The following is a 19183-nucleotide window of genomic DNA, read 5'->3' on the forward strand; positions in this document are numbered from 1 at the left end:
CACCCCACTTCATTCACAGCTCATTGGCCAGAATTACTGGCATGGCTTTGCCAAATTACAATGGGATCCAGAAGGAAGAAACTGAATATTGGTGAGCATGGCAATGTTCTCCACAAAGCCCGATCCTTGGGCTTCCTCTTTCATGCCTGACAAGTCCATCATAGAATTCTTTTAAACAAAAATTACCCTCTCCCTAAAATAAATTCTACAACTAGCTTCAAAATAATGATTCATTTTTACCTGTTATGTATATGATGAAACACAGATATGAAGGAAAAAATTAAATTATTTCTGGGTGGATGGGTTTAGAAATTTTATTTTCTTTTTATTAGGTTGTATTTCCTAATTTAACCATAATAAATATGGATTGCTTTTATAATAACAACTTTTTTTGTGTTTAATTTGTATGTATATTTATATACACATATTATGTATACATGATAAACAAACCTATATAAATATGTTCTCCTTGCATAGTTCCTGCAAATTCTTCTTATTTTAACTCTAAGAGGAACCAGAAGGCAGAATACAGAAACATTTGGTTATCAGTTTTCTGGTCATTCTCAGAACCCAGGGCAATCTACCTTTATGGTTTCTCTCCCATTTTGTCTTAAAAACCTTGTTTGGCATTGAATGACACAGTTAGTTCACATCTAGATAATATTATATATTTCCCTTTACTCCAGTCAAATACTACAGTCTCCTCTCAATCACTGTGCCTCAGGCAAACCTGACCAGTGTCCTCTAAACTCCTCCCATACCCACCGGTTAATGTCAAAAAATGGAAATATGAAAATTATTCAAGGAAAAATTTTTCTGACTTCTTCCATTAAATTGAAGAAAAAAAAATACTGTAATGAAAAAAAAATTTGACAGCCAATTCTTTGATTTTCATTTTCTATCTAATTTCCATGGTCTAAAATTTAATCCTCAGGGTACACAAGGGAGGTTTTCTCCATCTCTGAAAACCCAAGTGCTAAGAGGATTGCTCAGCTGGAAAAATTTACCCCAAATGAGCAAAGTGTAGAAGTGTACTTATAAAAACTAAAGTTACGAATAAATAGGAGGTATTATTACTACATTTCAATACATCCAATGCTGCAGTTTGTACTCAGTATACATGAGTTTTTTAGAAAGAAGTGTTACTTGTGCACACACACACACATCTATTTATTTTAATATCATCCTTCCACATAGTGCCTTTGCTATTTATTGTCTGCAGTATTGGAATAATTGGAAGAATAAAGATTTGCACCTTTATCTTTAATCTGGAATAAGTTAATTGTCATCTCTCTTAATTGTTGACTTGTAACAAGTTTATTATCAAAGTGGATGCTAAAATAAATACATAAATTCATTTTTTTATTGAAGGTAAAAATAAAGCATGGCCAAAAAAATTTATAAACACTTTAGAAGATGTTTGACACAATTTTATTACCTCTGCAACGTTCCCCTACATGTCAGGTACCCATATCCCAGCACTGGGTGTTTTGTCAGATAATGAAGGAATATTCATTGAATTGAAAAAGAGCTGGAGTACGACATTAGATTACAACTTTTATATCCAAGAGAAGTACATAAGAGCAATGCCTTTTCTTCTTTTTATCTGCTTCCCCTTTCCCTTCAGGCAAAAATATAAATGAAAAATACCTTCTACCTTCAATCAAATACCAAAGATAAAATGCCCGATTGCTTGCTTGACTGCTTACAATGGAGGTCTAACAAATGTTAATCTATTTCTGCAGCCAACAGAGAGGGGCAGCTGCAAAGAGGAGAAGAGGATTAGAAGAGCTTTTCCTCAGTGGCATTTTTGAGACTTCAAAACGCTCTTAGAAGCTACTTAACAACAAAATCAGTTGATCCCATTGTTGCAGCTCAAAATTCTGTTTCAGTATATCGCAGCTAAGTAAGGAAGCTAAGGTGCTGGAGTGGTATTAATGCATCGCCCATGGATATATCCAAAAGCTCTTAATTATAGCACCTTAAAGAAGTCTTACAAAAATCCTCCAGCCTTCCACAAGACCTGGGTCTCCTGGGGCCAGGCCCACCAAAGAGAAAATAAAATCCCAGATCTCTGAGGGTCCCACCAAGTTGTATTTCCAGAACTTCATCTCACTCCACTTCCACCCACCCACCCCTATTCTAATTTCAAGCCCCCTTTATGGTGAGAGTGTGTGTAGAGATCCTCTTCCCGTCCTCATGGGGTGTGGATGGCTGCCTGTTGTGCTGCTACAGTTTCTGGCCTCATTCCTTTGATGCAACCACAAGTGCCCAGCTTTGAACATTAACACCTGTGACCCACCACTGCCTCCACTGAGGTGTCAGATGCTGCCCAGCAGCTGAAGAAGGGGAGGGAAAAGAGGGGGCATGTGAGAGGAAGCATCCTTTCTCCCTCCCTTCCTGCTATGGTTAATTGTATGTGTCAAGTTGTCTAGGTCATGGCACTTAGTTGTTTGTCCCCTCCAAATCATGTGTTGAAATGTAACGCCCTGGTGGGAGGCATTTTGATCACGGGGGCGGATCCCTCATGAATGGCTCAGAACCATCCCCTTGGTGATGAGTGAGTTCTCACTCTGGTAGTTCACAAGAGATCTGGTTGTTTAAAAGAGTGTGTCAAGCCTGTAATCCCAGCACTTTGGGAGGCCGAGACGGGCGGATCACGAGGTCAGGAGATCAAGACCATCCTGGCTAACCCGGTGAAACCCCGTCTCTACTAAAAAATACAAAAATCTAGCCGGGCGAGGTGGCGGGCGCCTGTAGTCCCAGCTACTCGGGAGGCTGAGGCAGGAGAATGGCGTAAACCCGGGAGGCGGAGCTTGCAGTGAGCTGAGATCCGGCCACTGCACTCCAGCCTGGGTGGCAGAGCGAGACTCCGCCTCAAAAAAAAAAAAAAAAAGAGTGTATCACCTCCCCCAGCCTTTGCTCCCTCTCTTGCGTTATGATACACTGGCTCCTTTTCACCTTCCACCATGATTGGAAGCTTCCTGAGGCCCCTATCAGAAGCAGATGCCAGCACCATTCTTCCTTAGAGCCTGCAGAACTATGAGCCAAAAGAAACCTTCTTTTCTTATAAATTACCCAGCCTCAGGTATTTCTTTATAGTAACACAAGAATGGACTAACACAGTATTATTCAAAGGTGATTAACATTTAAATCAGTCCTTTTTGAGTAAAGCAGGTTACCCATCACAATGTGGGTAGTCTTTATCCAATCAGTTCAAGGCATTAAGAGAAAAGACTGAGGTTCCCCCAAAGAGGAAGGAATTCTGCATCCACATGGCCTTAAGATTGCAATAGGCAACACGGACTCTTGCTGGACTGTCCAGCCTGCCAGCTTGCCCTACAAATTTCACCGTGAACAGTCCTACAGTTGGATAAGCCAATTCCTTAACATAAATCTCTCTCTCCTCTATTTCTCTCTCTCTCTCAGTCTCACTCAAAGATAGATAGATAGATAGATAGATAGATAGATAGATAGATAGATAGATAATAGTCATGTGTCATTTAATGACAGGAATACATTATGAGAAGTGTTTTTGTTAGGCAATTTCATCATTGTGTGAACATCATACAGTATTATATTTACACAAACCTAGATTGGTCCAGCCTACTACATTCTGAGGCTACATGTATAACCTATTACTCCGAGGCTACAAACCCGTACAGCATGTGACTGTACTACTAAATACTGTAGCCATTGTAACACAGTGATTGGTATTTGTATATCTAAACATAGAAAAAGATACAGTAAAAAGATGGTATAGAGATTGTTTTAAATGGTATACCTGTATAGGGCACTTACCATGAATGGAGCTTGCAGGCCTGGAAGTTGCTCTGGTTGAGTCAGTGAGTAGTGAGTGAATGTGAAGGCCTAGGACACAACTGTATACTACTGCACTGTAGAATTTATAAACGTTGTATACTTAGGCAACACTAAATTTATGTTTTTAATTTTTCTTTCTTCAATAGTAAATTAATATTAGTTTAACTTTTTTACTCTATAAACTTTTTTAACTTTTTGATCTTTCATAACACTTGAAACACAAACACATTGTACAACTATACAACATTTTTTGTATCCTTATTCTATATGCTTTCTTATTTTCAATTTTTTTCTTTACTTTTTAATTTTTTAAAAAAAACTAAGACACAAACACATACATTTGCCTAGGCCTACACAAGGTCAGGGTCATCAATAGTCTTCTCTTCCACCTCCAAATCTCATTCCACCGGAAGGTCTTCAGGGGCAGTAACACTCATGGAGCTGTCATCGCCTATGATAAAAATGTCTTCTCCTGAAATATCTCCTAAAGGGCTTGCCTGAGGCTGTTTTAAAGTTAACTTTTATGTTATATAAGTAGAAGGAGTACTCTAAAATAACAAAAAAAAGATAGTATAATAGTACATAAATCAGTAACATAGTCATTTTATTATCATTATCAAGTATTATGTACTGTATATAACCATAAGCGCTATACTTTTATATGACTGACAGCTCAGTAGTTTCTTTACACAAGCAGCACCACAAACATATGGGTAACGCATGGTGCTCTGACATTACAATGGCTACAGCATCACTAAGTGATAGGAATTTTTCAGCTCCATGATAAGCCAATAATAGGACCACCATCAATATGCAGCCTATTGTTGACTGAAATATCGTTCTACAGAACGTGTGTGTGTGTGTGTGTGTGTGTGTGTGTGTGTGTGTGTACACCACTGGTTCTGACTCTCTAGAAAACCCTTACTAACACAATTCCCCAGCAGTCAGAACTTTCCTCTCCTCATGGGACAGCCCATAGGGCCTAAAAGGTGGAGTTGTATGCTCAAGATCCCAACCCCTTCAATGAAGGCATCATCCAACCCTTCACAGGTATAGGTTGTGAAGCCCAACCTTGTGGCTGGACTCTGAGTAACCTTCAGGGCTTTTTACACTGGCCCACACCCTAAAGTTTGAAAGAAAATCAGGTTTGAAAGAAAATAAGTAGCTAAAGAACATTCTCTTCCTCCCACATTCTGCCTCAGAGCCAAAAGGGACCAGGGGAGTTTGCCTGGTCTCCCAACCCAAGAGGATACTTTCCTTCTCTCTCTCCCCTTGGTCATGGCTGCTGAGGAGAAATAACTTTCTGGTTAGCGAGAATTTGGAAGTCAGCAGACATATGTCTGTATCCACCTTACACTTCATGATGATTGAGCCTTGACACCGACAGGGGTTTTCTTCAAGATTACAAAGAGGGTAGATATCTTCCACAGACATTATAAGACCAAAATGCGCATTATTCCATTCCTCTGTTTGCCACTGATCTGGAGTTTGGACAGGAGAACAGTCTCAAATTCTGCCTTGAGCCTTTCCATTGTTGCTGGCTCCTTAGTCTGAAAGCCAAGTCTTTCTTTGTGAGCATAAATCAAACTCTAGTTTTATCTTTCAAATTGTTCATTAGTAATTCAGAGGCATGACTCTCCAAACAAAGATGAATCTTCCTGGCCTATACCTTTTCCATGTGAATTTAATGTGCTTTATTGTCCTTCATCTTGTATGGGTCAAAACCAGTGTCTCATATTTCTTACCTTTCCCATCCTCTCTTGGATATTTTGTTGTTGTTGTTGTTTAGTCTCTCCAATATGCAATTGACCTGAATTATTTCAAAAACTGCATTTTCCTTCAATTTCACATTTGCTCTAGAAATCAAACCTCAACATATTTCATCTCCATTCACTATATTTTAGGGATTTCTTCTCTTATATCATGAGTTCATGGACAATCTGAGGAAGCTTGAATTACAAGTAGCCAATTGGCCTATCTACCTCATTTATATTTATTATCTCTATCCACATACACAGGGCACCAAATTTCTCTGGGAAATCATCTGTGCTACTTCTAAGGTACAAAAAAATGTGTAAGATTGTCTGAGAGATTTAAAGCTGTCGTCTTAGTAACTGCGAAATTACCACCTAAAACCACTCCACTGAGGCCTGAAACTCAGTTAATTATCACTGCTTAATTAATCCAAGAGGCTCTCTCACTGAATGCCCAGCTGGGTTGTGAAAATAATCACTAAATAACCCAAAGGTCTTCCAGAAGCCGGGAGAACAGCACTTTGGCCTGCCTGTAGAGGCAGAGATTTAATTCATCCCTCTGGTCTCCTTCTGGTTCACTGGAAAGCTGGTTACCACTAAGGAGAAAGAAAAGGTTCAAGATCTCTGAACAAAAGAAATTCACATAGAAAGGAGGCACTCTCTAGAATGTGAGCCACACTTCCTGGAGAAAGTGCAACATCCCATGACCATGAAGCAGAAAGAAAGATCTGCAGATAACAAGCAAGTACCTTGGCTCCAGAAAGAAAAGATAGCCTAAAAAATTACCCTGGTGATATGTATGGAGATGCCCCAATAAGCTAAAAGTATAGTTTCTGCCCAGCAAGGTGAACAATTTTTAAGAATGCAAGGTACAGAGATACGCTGAGTTCAAATTCTAACTCGTCATTCACCTGATGGGTCATCTTCCTGAGCGTAACTAAGCTTCAGTGTCTTTATCCGTTAAGTGGGAGTCATCCTAGAATTGTGTTGAGGATTAAATGCGCTCATCTAAATTAAGTACTTAACTAAACATCTACCACATAGTAAATTCTTCATAAATGTTATAACTGATTATCATATACGAAGAATCCTATTATCTCATGCTCCAACCACTCCTAACAGTTGCTGAATAATTTGGAAGCAATTGTGACATCAGAAAAAGTCTCGGATTTTGAGATACTGGACAAAAAAAAAACTGAAGGAACTGGGGATAGCATTCTTATATTTAATCCCAGGGAAAGGTAAGAAATTTGAAAGATAAAAGAGGAATGAATAGCAGGAAATGAATAGCAAGTATTATTAGATGGGGACAGAGAATGCAGTTTGGCATCCTGAATGATTGTTCAAATTCTCAAAACAACAGACCCACCTAGCTAGGGAAATGGGTGATCTATAGAAGAACCCACTGTCTGTCAACAGGAGAAAGAATAAACAAATGTTATAGTCACATAATGAAATACTACTCATAATTTTCTTTAATTAAGTACTAAACACACAACAAGTGGATGAATTGCAAAAACATTGTGAGTAAAAGAAGTCAAATACAAGAGCATATATACATATATATACAAACGTACACATATATGAAGAAGTTCTGTAAGAGACAAAACTAATCTAATAGTGATAGAAAACAGAACAGTGGGCTGAGCACAGTGACTCACACCTGTAATCCCAGAACTTTGGGAGGCCAAGGATCACAGGGTCAGGAGTCCGAGACCAGCCTGGCCAACATAGTGAAACCTCATCTCTACTATAAATACAAAAATTAGCCAGGTGTGGTGGTGGGTGCCTGTCGTCCCATCTACTCAGGAGGCTGAGGCAGGAGAATCACTTGAACTTGGAAGGCAGAGGTTGCAGTAAGCCTAGATTGTGCCACTGCACTCCAACCTAGGTGACAGAGTGAGACTCCAACTCAAAAGAAAAAAAGAGAAGAAAAGAGAACCATGGTTGTCTCTGGAATGCAGCAGGGCAGGAAACTGACTGGAAGGAGGCCCAAGGGAATTTCTTAGGATGATAGAAATATCATCTTAATATCTTGCTTTGGTAGTAGTTTGTCAGAACATATTGAACTGAACTCTATGTATTTTATTATATCTTAATTATAACTTAATTTTCTAAAATAGTGAGAGCAAGCTAAGATATTTCAGATTAACAATGATGATACTGAGAAAAAGTTACCATACACAGGATCTTCTTGAAAAAAATACTAAAGGATGTTTCTTAGGAAGAAAGAAATTAAACCTACAACGAAGAAATGAAAGTAAAGAAAGCGAAGAAATAGTTGAAGCACTGACTGCATAAAACCATGCCAAAGGTATTGACTGATCTTGTGCATGTGTGTTTTTAAAGACGGAATTAAATAACATACAAAAATAACATGAAAGGAAAGAGCTACTGCTTTTTTATGTAAAGAATAGAGATATTGATTACATTTAGATTCTTTAGGTCAACTATGCATGCAAAAAAGGAAGGCAGCACCTAAAAAGATAGAATAGTATACAGTGTCTGGAGGAGAAGGTTATATGGGTAGCTGCACAGGAATAAAGAAAACTCAATCAATCTAATAGACCCCATCTCCCCCATACACACACACATGAGAAAGTGAGAGAAGAATCCAAGGGCTATGCAGTAGTTACAAACTATAAAATGAAATGTAGAAATAGAGACATCAGCAATCACAATAAATATGCACATACTAAACTCACCAGTCTTACACTGGTTTTTTGGCACATACACGTTCCAATTATATGCTATTCATAAGAGACACACCTAAAATTTAATTCCAAAAATGTTGAAAGTAAAGAGGTGAAAAATTACATAATGCAGTAATACTTACCAAAATAAAATAAATACAGTCAGAGCCAAGACAGCCAAATAGGAACAGCTCCAATCTGCAGCTCCCAGCGTGATCCACGCAGAAGATGGGTGATTTCTGCATTTCCATCTGAGGTACCTGGTTCATCTCATTGGGACTGGTTGGACAGTGGGTGCATCCCACAGAGGGCAAGGTGAAGCAGGGCAGGGCATCACCTTACCTGGGAAGCACAAGGGGTTGGGGGATTTCCCTTTCCTAGCCAAGGGAAGCCGTGACAGACTACCTGGAAAAATGGGACACTCCCACCCAAATACTGTGCTTTTCCCAAGGTCTCAGCAACCAGCAGACAAGAAGATTCTCTCCCATGCCTGGCTGGGTGGCTACCACACCCACGGAGCCTTGCTTACTGCTAGCACAGCAGTCCAAGATCGAACTGCAAGATGGCAGCCTGATTGGGGGAGGAGCGTCCACCATTGCTGAGGCTTGAGTAGATAAACAAAGCAGCCAGGAAGCTCAAACTGGGTGGAGCTCACCACAGCTCAACAAGGCCTACTGCCTCTAGACTCCATCTCTGTGGGCAGGGCATAGCTGAACAAAGGCAGCAGAAAACTTCTGCAGACTTAAACGTCCCTGTCTGACAGCTCTGAAGAGAGCAGTGGTTCTCCCAGCACAGTGTATGAGCTCTGAGAACGGACAGCCTGCCTCCTCAAGTGGGTCCCTGACCCCCGTGTAGCCTAACTGGGAGACATCTCCCAGTAGGGGCCGACAGACACCTCATATAGGCAGCTGCCCCTCTGGGACAAATTTTCCAGAGGAAGGATCAGGCAGCAATATTTGCTGTTTTGTTGCATTTGTTGTTCTGCAGCCTCTGCTGGTGATACCCAAGCAAACAGGGTCTGGAGTGGACCTCCAGCAAACTCCAACAGACCTGCAGCTGAGGGACCTGACTGTTAGAAGGAGAACTAACAAACAGAAAGGAATAGCATCAACATCAACAAAAAGGTCATCTACACCAAAATCCCATCTGTAGGTCACCAACATCAAAGACCAAAGGTAGATAAAACCACAAAAGTGTGGAGAAACCAGAGCAGAAAAGCTGAAAAATTCTAAAAATCTGAGCGCCTCTTCTCCTCCAAAGGATCGCAGCTCCTCACCAGCAACAGAACAAAGCTGGACACAGAATGACTTTGACGAGTTGACAGAAGTAGGCTTCAGAAGGTTGGTAATAACAAACATCTGCAAGCTAAAGGAGGATGTTCGAACCCATCGCAAGGAAGTTAAAAACCTTGAAAAAAGATTAGACAAATGGCTAACTAGAATAAACAGTGTAGAGAAGACCTTAAATGACCTGATGGAGCTGAAAACCATGGCACAAGAACTTCGTGACACATGCACAAGCTTCAATAGCCTATTCAATCAAGTGGAAGAAAGGGTATCAGTGATTGAAGATCAAATTAATGAAATAAAGTGAGAAAACAAGGTTAGAGAAAAAAGAGTAAAAAGAAACAAACAAAGCCTCCAAGAAATATGGGACTATGTGGAAAGACCAAATCTATGTTTCATTGGTGTACCTGAAAGTGATGAGGAGAATGGAACCAAGTTGGAAAACACTCTTCAGGATATTAACCAGGAGAACTTCCCCAACACAGCAAGGCAGGCCAACATTCAAATTCAGGAAATACAGAGAACACTACAAAGATGCTCCTCAAGAAGAGCAACCCCAAGACACACAACTGTCAGATTCACCAAGGTTGAAATGAAGGAAAAAGTGTTAAGGGCAGCCAGAGAGCAAGGTCGAATTACCCACAAAGGGAAGCCCATCAGACTAACAGCAGATCTCTCAGCAGAAACCCTACAAGCCAGAAGAGAGTGGGGGCCAATATTCAATATTCTTAAAGAGAAGAATTTTCAACCCAGAATTTCATATCCAGCCAAACTAAGGTTCATAAGTGAAGAAGAAATAAAATCCTTTACAGACAAGCAAATGCTGAGAGATTTTGTCACCACCAGGCCTGCCTTACAAGAGCTCCCAAAGAAAGCACTAAACATGGAAAGAAACAACTGGTACGAGCCACTGCAAAAACAGGCCAAATTGTAAAGACCATCGATGCTATGAAGAAACTGCATCAATTAACGAGCAAAATAACCAGCTAACATCATAATCACAGGATCAAATTCACACATAACAATATTAACCTTAAATGTAAATGGACTAAATGCCCCAATTAAAAGACACAAACTGGAAAATTGGATAACGAGTCAAGACCCATCAGTGTGCTGTATTCAGGAGACCCATCTCACATGCGAACATGCACATAGACTCAAAATAAAGGGATGGAGGAAGATTTACCAAGCAAATGGAAAGCAGAAAAAAGCAGGGGTTGCAATCCTAGTCTCTGATAAAACAAACTTTAAACCAATAAAGATCAAAAGAGACAAAGAAGGCCATTACATGCTGGTAAAGGGATCAATGCAAGAAGAAGAGCTAACTATCCTCAATATATATGCACCCAATACAGGAGCACCCAGATTCATAAAGCAAGTCCTTAGAGACCTACAAAGAGACTTAGACTCCCACACAATAATAATGGGAGACTTTAACACCCCACTGTCAATATTAGATATATCAACGAGACAGAAAGTTAACAAGGATATCCAGGACTTGAACTCAGCTCTGCAACAAGCAGACCTAATAGACATCTACAGAACTCTCCACCCTATAAGAACAGAATATACATTCTTCTCAGCACCACATTGCACTTATTCTAAAATTGACCACATAATTGGAAGTAAAGCACTCCTCAACGAAAGTAAAAGAACAGAAATCACAACAAACTTCCTCTCAGACCACAGTGCAATCAAATTAGAACTCAGGATTAAGAAACTCATTCAAAACTGCACAACTACTTGGAAACTGAACAACTTGCTCCTGAATGACTACTGGGTAAATAATGAAATGAAGGCAGAAATAAAGATGTTCTTTGAAACCAATGAGAACAAACATACAACATACCAGAATCTCTGGGACACATTTAAAGCAGTGTGTGGAGGGAAATTTATAGCACTAAATGCCCACAAGAGAAAACAGGAAAGATCTAAAATTGACACCCTAACATCACAATTAAAAGAACTAGAGAAGCAAGAGCAAACAAATTCAAAAGCTAGCGGAAGGCAAGAAATAACTAAGATCAGAGTGGAACTGAAAGACATAGAGACACAAAAAACCCTTCAAAAAATCAATGAATCTAGGAGCTGGTTTTTTGAAAAGATCGACAAAATTGATAGACTACTAGCAAAACTAATAAAGAAGAAAAGAAAGAAGAATCAAATAGACACAATAAAAAATGATAAAGGGGATATCACCACCAATCCCACAGAAATACAAACTACCATCAGAGAATCCTATAAATACCTCTAAGCAAATAAACTAGACAATCTAGAAAAAATGGATAAATTCCTGGACACAGGATTCAATTTCAGGGCCTGTTATTGGTCTGTTCAGAGATTCCACTTCTTCCTGGTTTAGTCTTGGGACTAAATCTGAATAGATCAATAACAGGCTCTGAAATTGAGGCAATAATTAATAGCCTACGCACAAAAGAAAGTCCAGGACCAGATGGATTCACAGCCAAATCCTATCAGAGGTACAAAGAGGAGCTGGTACCATTCCTTCTGAAACTATTCCAATCAATAGAAAAGGGGGAATCCTCCCTAATGCATTTTATGAGGCCAACATCATCCTGATACCAAAGCCTGGCAGAGACACAACAAAAAAAGAGAATTTTAGACCAATATCCCTGAGGAACATCAGTGCTAAAATCCTCAATAAAATACTGGCAAACTGAATCCAGCAGCACATCAAAATGCTTACGCACCACAATCAAGTTGGCTTCATCCCTGGGATGCAAGGATGTTTCAACATATGCAAATCAATAAACGTAATCCATCATATAAACAGAATCAATGACAAAAACCACATGATTATCTCAATAGATGCAGAAAAGGCCTTTGACAATCTTCAACAGCCCTTCACGCTAAAAACTCTCAATAAACTAGGTATTGATGGAACATATCTCAAAATAATAAGAGCTATTTATGACAAACCCACAGCCAATATCATAATGAATGGGCAAAAATTGGAAGTATTCCCTTTGAAAACTGGCACAAGACAGAGATGCCCTATCTCACCACTTCTATTCAACATAGTGTTGGAAGTTCTGGCCAGGGCAATCAGGCAAGAGAAAAAAAAACAGGATATTCAATTAGGAAAAGAGGAAGTCAAATTGTCCCTGTTTGCAGATGACATGATTGTATATTTAGAAAACCCCATCATCTCAGCCCAAAATCTCCTTAAGCTGATAAACAACTTCAGCAAAGTCTCAGGATACAAAATAAATGTGCAAAAATCACAAGCATTCCTATACACCATTAACAGACAAACAGAGAGCTAAATCATGAGTGAACTCCCATTCACAATTGCTATAAAGAGAATAAAATACCTAGGAATCCAACAAACAAGAGATGTGAAGGACCTCTTCGAGGAGAACTACAAACCACTGCTCAATGAAATAAAAGAGGACACAAACAAATGGAAGAATATTCCATGCTCATGGATAGGAAGAATCAATATTGTGAAAATGGCCATACTGCCCAAAGTAATTTATAGATTCAATGTCATCCCCATCAAGCTACCAATGACTTTCTTCACAGAATTGGAAAAAAACGACTTTAAAGCTCATATGGAACCAAAAAAGAGCCTGCATTGCCAACACAATCCTAGGCAAAAAGAACAAAGCTGGAGGCATCACGCTACTTGACTTCAAACTATACTACAAGGCTACAGCAACCAAAACAGCACAGTACTGGTACCAAAACAGAGAGATAGACGAATAGAACAGAACAGAGACCTCAGAAATAACACCACACATCTACAACCATCTGATCTTTGACAAACCTGACAAAAACAAGAAACGGGGAATATAAATGGTGCTGAGAAAACTGACTAGCCATATGTAGAAAGCTGAAACTGGATCCCTTCCTTACACTTTATACAAAAATTAATTCAAGATGGATTAAAGACTTAAGTGTTAGACCTAAAATCATAAAAATCCTAGAAGAAAACCTAGGCAATACCATTCAGGACATAGGCATGGGCAAGGACTTCATGACTAAAACACCAAAAGCAATGGCAACAAAAGCCAAAATAGACAAATGGGATCTAATTAAACTAAAGAGCTTCTGCATGGCAAAAGAAACTACCATCAGAGTGAACAGGTAACCTACAGAATGGGAGAAAATTTTTGCAATCTACTCACTGAGAAAGGGCTAAAATCCAGAATTTACTAAGAATCAAACAAATTTACAAGAAAAAAACAAACAACCCCATCAAAAAGTGGGCAAAGGATATGAACAGACACTTCTCAAAAGAAAACATCTATGCAGCCAACAAACACATAAAAAAATGCTCATCATCACTGGTCATTAGAGAAATGCAAATTAAAACCACAATGAGATACCATCTCACACCAGTTAGAATGGCAATCATTAAAAAGTCAGGAAACAACAGATGCTGGAGAGGATGTGGAGAAATAGGAACGCTTTTACGCTGTTGGTGGGAGTGTAAATTAGTTCAACCATTGTGGAAGACAGTGTGGCGATTCCTCAAGGATCTAGAACTAGAATTACCATTTGATCCAGCAATCCCATTACTGGGTATATACCCAAAGGATTATAAATCATGCTACTATAAAGACACATGCACACATATGTTTACTGCCGCACTGTTCACAACAGCAAAGACTTGGAACCAACCCAAATGCCCATCAATGATAGATGAATTAAGAAAATGTGGCATATATACACAATGGAATACTATGCAGCCATCAAAAAGGATGAATTCATGTCCTTTGCAGGGACATGGATGAAGCTGGAAACCATCATTCTCAGCAAACTATTACAAGGACAGAAAACCAAATACTGCATGTTCTCACTCATAGGTGGGAACTGAATAATGAGATCACTTGGACAGGGAACATCACACACCAGGGCCTGTCGGGAGTGGGGGGCTGGGGTAGGGATAGCATTAGGAGAAATACCTAATGTAAATGATAAGTTGATGGGTGCAGCAAATGAACATGGCACATGTATACCTGTGTGTCAAATCTGCACTTTGTGCTCATGTACCCCAGAACTTAAAGTATAATAAATAAATAAATAAATAAAAACAGTCATATTAAATCAGACAAAAATAAATTTAAGGGAGAAAACATGATGTAATGATAAAATGAATAATTTGAAAAAAAAGATATAATAGTCTTATAATAGTCTCTAATAACATGGCCTTAAAATATATAAAGTAAAACCAAAGACTCACAAGGAGAAATGAACATATCCATAATCCTGGAAGGAAGATTTTAACATCTTACAATACTGAACAAAAGCCAGAAAGAAAATAGACACTTAAGTAGTACAATTAATAAACTTTACCAAACAGATTGCAACTTATATTCTACACCAAAAATTAAATAATGCATTTTATTTTCAAGGACACATGAATAAATTTACTAGAGACTCTTCCTCACAAAGCAAGATTGAACAAATTCAAAACATTGTGCAGCAGACCACATTTTGTGATCAAAGTACTATAAAATTAGAAACCAATAGTAGAGAGATAGACTTTAAATCCATATATGTTAGAGAAATCTTTAATGTCAACGTCATGTAAATAATTTATAGGACCACAAATAAATCATAAAGGAAACTATCAATATTCAGACTTGAATAACAATAAAAATATTGCATATCTAAATTGATGGATGCAACTCAGTCAGTACTTACGGGCAATTTAGCCTGAAATGCATTTATTAGATAAAAAGAAAGGTCAAAAGGCAATGGGCCAATCTTTCTAGACAAGGCAGTTGAAGAGGGAGGGCTTAGAAAGGGACTGGCCTGGCGTGCACTCTGCACCTCCAGCATGTTGTTTCGTATGGAATGGATGCTTCTGGAAGATTTGGAAGACTATCGCCCAGAAGAAAAGGTGTTTGGTTTTTCGCAAGCCAAAGATGTACCGAAGTATAGAGGGCTGCTGTGTTTGCAGAGTTAAGTCCTCCAGTTCTCGCTTCACTGACAGTAAACGCTATGGAAAGGACTTCCAGAGCTCTCTGGGGCTGCATGAGACATCCGCAATGCCTGTGTCCTGTTTGTGAAAAGATGGAAGACGTTGCCAGCAGGATCAAAAAACCCTGGATTCACGTGGCAGATGCAGGACTGGACCCAGTCTAAAGACTACATTGAAACCAAAGAGAGTGAAAACTGTATCGGGGAAGAGGATAAAAAGCAACCAGACCAATAAACTGCAGAAGGAAGGTAAAGATCACAATGATGATGCTCACAGTACCACCTCAAGTGCCTCCTTGTTACAGCAACCAGTCAGACGATGGCTCAGTTATGGAGATGGCTTCTGGTTCTACCAGAACACCAGGTGTTTTCCTTTTTAGATCTCATGGACTGAAAAAGACACAAAATACGTAGTGGGTCTGTTTACAAAGGCCATTTTGGGGAAGTCCTCATCAACTCACATCTGTTCAAGCCTTGCCGCAGGAATACGAAAGCAACTACCGAGAAATCCTAAGGGCAGGAGCCAGAACCTCTGCCCACCTCACTCAGGAGTAGAAACGGGGAACAAAAAGCAATTTAAACTTTGAAAAGACCACAAAGCAACTAACTGTTCCTCCTATTTTTAACTTGGATACCTGCTACTCTGCCAAAAAAGAAAATCTAGAATAGTTTTGAATGGATTATTTTCCCACCAGTCTCACAAATTCTGAAGTCAGTTTCCAGCTTCACAAAAAAAAGAATTGTAAATAATATTTAAGATGCTGGATATTTCACAAGAAAGCCAAATGCTGCTATAGGTCTTTTTTAAATAACCTTCTAAGGAATGAAACTAGGGGAATTTCAGGGGACAGAGATGGGATTTGTCATATGCTAAACGGTATGTGGTTTTGGTCTTTCTATATTGAGAAGCAGTGGTTGGGCATTTTTTAAGGTAGCCGGCTACACTTGTTTTCCCTCATGATAATAATTTGTCATAACTCAGTAACATGGACTTGCCCCTAGAGGTAGTTGTTAATAATTTTGAAATATTAAGGTCTTGCCAAGGTTCCAACGATTGAAACCTGTACTACTGATTATTAAGCAGGACAGACTGTGCTTTCTGTTGCAAATACCTTAAAAGAAAAAGTAATTTCTAAATATATAGAAAGGAAAGATGACTGTATATGTTGCATCCTGTGCCACCTCTCTTGATATTAATATTTGATAAAGATTTCAATTTTTATGAAACTTCTAAAGCAGAATCAATGCTCCTCTTGGGGAAATAACAAGTCTTTAGGATAGCCAAGACCCTATATGAACAGTACCAAAGCATTAACACATAATAGAGAACATATTCTATTAAAAATGTTGAACTATTGGCCGGGTGCGGTGGCTCCCGCCTGTAATCCCAGCACTTTGGGAGGGCAAGGCGGGTGGATCAAGAGGTCAGGAGATCGAGACCATCCTGTCTAACACAGTGAAACCCCATCTCTACTAAAAATACAAAAAATTAGCTGGGTGTAGAGGCGGGTGCCTGTATTCCCAGCTATTCGGGAGGCTGACGCAGGAGAATGGCGTGAACCTGGGAGGCGGAGCTTGCAGTGAGCCAAGATCGGGCCATTGAACTCCAGCCTGGGTGACAGAGCAAGACTCTGTCTCAAAAAAAAAAAAGGCTGAACTATCGGAGTCCAGGTGTGGTGGCTCACACCCGTAATCCCAAAACTTTGGGAGGCCAAGGTGGGTGGATCACTCGAGGTCAGTAGTTTGAGGCCAGCCTAGCCATGGTGAAACCTGTCTCTACTAAAAATATAAAAATTAGGCGGGCATGGTGGCGCATGCCTGTAATCCCAGCTACTTAGGAGGCTGAGGCAGGAGAATCGCTTGAACCCGGGAGAGGGAGGTTGCAGTGAGCCAAGACTGCACCACTGCACTCCAGCCTGGGCAACAGAGAGAGACTCTGCCTCAATTAAACAAACAAACACAAAAGTTAAACTATCTCAAAAATAAAATGTGTAGTCTTCAGGATGGCACAAAACAAAGACTAATGCTTCTTGGGGCACATTTGTTAGAGGAATTGCTGAGTGCGTAAATAATTGACTTCTGTTTGTATTACATAACTGATGACTTCCTTGAAAATCTGCACAGGTCAGTTTTAGGTCTGGATTACTTCAGCTAAATTTTGTGAAGGTTTTGTCTGTGAAGAGTGGGTGTTTGACTTGTTTCAGCCTATTAGGGTTTTTTTCCACTCTATATTTAAAGTAAAATTTACTAGAAGAAAAGAGGGGTGGTGTTAATGACAAGTGGGTTGGTTTTGGTTTGGCTTCTTTTAGTCAGGCTTTCTGAACATTGAGACATCCTGAACTCAGGGCTCTTCAATTCTAAAATGCTCATTAAAAGCCTCTCACTTGAACCCAAACCAAAGTACTCTTACTGCCTCTTTTCTAAATGTTCAGGAAAAAAAACATATCACCAGTTCAGATTTCATAATGAGGAAGAAGCATTTGCCTGCCTTATAGTAACATAACTCAGTGCTTACTTTTTAAACAGGATTTTTAAAATTGGATAGTGTAACAATAAGGAGTTAGTCACCTTTTATAGGCACCCTGTAGTTTTACAGTTAATCTAAACACATTTTATATTTCCTCCTTTTGGAAAAAATTCCATGCTACAAGCCACTGTATGCACAGACCGCACAATGACTCGGGTTGGCTCTCCCACAGTCTTTGAGGTGAATTATAAGAGTCCAGCCATTATTATCCTCCAGAGTTACTCTGAAAAAATTTGTTTGTATATTTTGGCTGTAGTATCGGTGGTAGGATATACTCTACTGTGAATCATCTCTGCTTCTGTATTTATTTATTTTTCACTAGCCCTCAGCCACAGTCTTCTTTTTCCCCTTCCACCTCTCTTTACCTGTAGGATATGCCGCATGCAGTCATGCACTTTGTATTAATATATTCAAACTCCACAGGTCTGTTTTGTACTTTTTGTATTATTGGATACTTACAATCACAACTTTCATGAGGATATTGAATGCATTTAGTCTTAGAAAATTTTTAAAAAGTAATGAACTTCATCTGATTCAAAAAAAAAAATAGAAAAAAACAGTAAACTCAAATGAAGGAGTAGGAGAAAGGAAATAAGACATTTAAGGATAGAAATTCATCATATAATAACAAAAATAAATAAATAAAAGAGGATCAACAGAGCAAAAGGCTGAATATTTGCAGTGACCAGAAACAAGCTAATCCTCTGGTAAGACTGAATAAGAAAAAGAACTAAGGGCCGGGCGCAGTGGCTCATGCCTGTAATCCCAGCACTTTGGGAGGCCGAGGCGGGCGGATCACGAGGTCAGGAGATCGAGACCATCCTGGCTAACACGGTGAAACCCCGTCTCTACTAAAAATACAAAAAATTAGCCGAGCGTGGTGGTGCGTGCCTCTAGTCCCAGCTACTTGGAGGCTGAGGCAGGAGAATAGCGTGAACCCAGGAGGCAGAGCTTGCAGTGAGCCGAGATCGTGCTACTGCACTCCAGCCTGGGCGACAAAGCGAGACTCCGTCTCAAAGTCTCAAAAAAAAAAAAAAAAAGAAAAGAAAAAGAACTAAGGTACAAAGTATCCATATTAGACATAAGAAAAGATACGTAATTACAGACACATCAGAAATTTAAAACATCTTAGGAATACTATAAACAACT

At 39.3% G+C, this 19183-nt stretch overlaps 1 pseudogene; it reads left to right on the forward strand.

The window, feature by feature from the left end:
- Positions 1 to 15364: 15364 nt before the first annotated feature.
- Positions 15365 to 16087, forward strand: LOC119619696 (SIN3-HDAC complex-associated factor pseudogene; annotated as a pseudogene).
- The last annotated feature ends 3096 nt before the right edge of the window (positions 16088 to 19183 follow it).

The sequence above is a fragment of the Chlorocebus sabaeus genome, chromosome 11, assembly GCF_047675955.1.
Source record: "Chlorocebus sabaeus isolate Y175 chromosome 11, mChlSab1.0.hap1, whole genome shotgun sequence".
Classification (NCBI taxonomy): domain Eukaryota; kingdom Metazoa; phylum Chordata; class Mammalia; order Primates; family Cercopithecidae; genus Chlorocebus; species Chlorocebus sabaeus.